Source organism: Seriola lalandi, unplaced genomic scaffold (genome assembly GCF_002814215.2).
Source record: "Seriola lalandi dorsalis isolate HSWRI2012SDOR001 ecotype SW California unplaced genomic scaffold, Sedor1 jcf7180001974006, whole genome shotgun sequence".
Classification (NCBI taxonomy): domain Eukaryota; kingdom Metazoa; phylum Chordata; class Actinopteri; order Carangiformes; family Carangidae; genus Seriola; species Seriola lalandi.
The window spans coordinates 1-2,577 of record NW_019444672.1 but is presented as its reverse complement, the minus strand read 5'-3'; the positions used below and the strand labels follow the sequence as shown (position 1 = coordinate 2,577).

At 38.2% G+C, this 2,577-nt stretch overlaps 1 long non-coding RNA gene across 1 annotated transcript; it reads right to left on the bottom strand.

The window, feature by feature from the left end:
- Positions 1-1,748: 1,748 nt before the first annotated feature.
- On the bottom strand, positions 1,749-2,497 carry LOC147820277 (uncharacterized). The gene is made up of 2 exons (XR_015437050.1): positions 2,101-2,497; positions 1,749-1,984 (listed from the first exon to the last, which is right to left on the bottom strand). It is a non-coding gene; the product is annotated as an uncharacterized LOC147820277 (long non-coding RNA).
- Between the last annotated feature and the right edge of the window lie 80 nt (positions 2,498-2,577).

The following is a 2,577-nucleotide window of genomic DNA, read 5'->3' as shown; positions in this document are numbered from 1 at the left end:
TAAAGCTAGGCAAGAATGCAGGAAAGCATATTTTAAATATTTTAATTTCTTAAATATTCTATATTATTTAGATTTCCTGTTGGAAAAGAAAAAAAATAATTCTCCATTTTTATTCAAATTTAGCCGTTATCACTTCTGTTGCTATTTCAGACAATTGCAGCGTACTTCTTTAGCAATAACACATTCAGTTTACTGCCAACAGTGATTTTAGAGAAGCTAAAAGGGTCTTGGTCTACTTGGCGTCAAGCCTAACAACAACCTCTTAGCTTCTCTGAAAACTGTGGAGGCTTAATTAAAATTCTGCTCACTTTTCATCTCTGAGAAGGTACAGAGAGAGTGTGTGTCTGACAACCAGTAATTTGAGCAAGATGAGTCTGTGTACTTTATAGAATGAATGAAACTGCAGATGCCACTGCGGTACCAAGACAGATAACAGGACAAATACATAACAAGGGATTTAAATGAAGAGTTTCATTGTGTTCGGTGCATGTCAACTTAAAGAGCTTATTTGGTGAGTTTGTTCATCTTTCAAGGCTGGCAACTAACAACTGGAGACATTTAAGTGTTGTTCTGTATTAAATAATGAAACTGGCAACACTGAAAAAAACATCTTTATGAATTTATGCATTCATGAATTCATAAATTCTTATTTTTCTTACAGGAGACAGAGCTGACAGAGTGGAGTGTGACTTAAATTAGTGTAACTCTACTTGAATATGACAATAAAAGACTTATTAGATAAAATATCGTTTTATTTCAAGCTCATTTCAAGGTTCGGGCCATCGTTTATACTGGCAATAATGATTTTTCACTCAACAGGTTTTTATTAAGATATCTAGAACACAGTAATCCTGTACAAATACACAACTACATACAGTATTTACATACAACTACATAAGTCTTCAGACCTCGAGTCTCATACTAAAATAAAATAAAATAAAAACAGAATTTGCTGCATAAATCTGGACTCAGTTCTCCATAATGACAAAGTGAAAACAGAAATTTTGAAATTTTTGCAAATTTGATAAAAAAGAAAAACCGAAATATCACATTGACATAAATATTGAGACTCTTGAAATTAAGGGTTAGGATTTGGTGCCTCCAATTTGTCTTGATCATCTTTGAGATAATTCTACACCTTGATTAATAAATTTGTAGAAATTTCTAAAATTCTGTTTTCACTTTGTCATAATAGAGTATTGAGTATAGATTGATGAGGAAATTTACTTTTTATTTTAGCATAAGGCATAACAACATTTTTTTAAAAGGTTAAAGTTTTTCCGAGTCAGATAATATGCTGCTTCAAACTGCAATAACAGTTCTGCCACATCTGCTTGTCTCTGTGCTGTGAAACCTTATACAGTCAGTATAAAATAAGAATGTAAGGATGCAAAAGCAAGAAGAAGAAGAAATGTGTATATGTGTATTAAACACACTTACTGTATACACACTTATCTACTTAGTCTTGTGGGTGAATGTCTCACTCTTGTGCTGTACGTGTCCAGTGTGAGTTTGTTTCTGCATTAGGGTGACTGTTATGAAGACCATGAGTATACGAGTTTTCCTTTGTTCCTGTTGCTATTCACTTGTTAAATGGCAGACAGTATTTTGCTGTTGTCTGGAGGTTGCTTATTTGCACAGACTGCACTTTGACCTTCATGCCTCACTGTATGTTGATGTTTGGTGCTATGTGTGTCTTTCAATGTGCATTTTTTTGTATAGCCATTTAGACATTTTTTTAATTTCCCTGTGAAGGACAATAAAGATACTTTGAATTTTGAATTTTGCATGTGTCTTTACACAAACCGATCCGCCACTCACCCGTTTGTGCAGACGGTGTGTATCCTCTGTACTGTGGATCAGTCTCTGTGTGAGTGTGTTGCAGCAGGTGTCACCCAGTGCCGCATGTTCCCGGCTCTCCAGACGAGTCTGGGTCAGCAAAACAGACCAGACCTGACACACAGACTGACCCCACTGCTCCTTCCTGGAGAAAAAAAACACACACACACATCCTCATTGGCAAACTGAAGCGCTTCAGAATCACCCGAGAGAGAGGGGGGACACACAAATGTCCGCTACACACACTGTACACACACTTACTTCTTCGTCTTGTGGGTGAACCTCTCGGTGAGTTTATCGAGGGCACGCGCGTATTCAGCCTCGATGTCGCCTCGACGCCGGAGAAACTCAGAGAGGTCTGAGAGCTGCTGCTGTTTCACCTCCACCTGAGAATCTAAAACCTTGATCTGGTCTGTCAGCTGGGCCCGCAGGTCTGACAGGTGCAGGGTGACAGAGACAGACAGGGAGACAGACACAGAGAGGAAATGGAAGACAAGTCATTTCAGTGCATGTTGATAAGCCTGGACACACACTGGCATGCAAACACAGAGAGTGACACGAGGACACACATGCACATACATGGATGATGCAGTGATCAGATGTTTGTTTGTTTTTTGCAAAAGGTGAACTTGGTACATTCCACTTTTGATTTACCAGATTCTTCTCCCCCCCCCCCTATTTACAATGAAGGTCTTCACTCCATGCAAGAAATAAAATATTTACCTGACCTCAAACTGT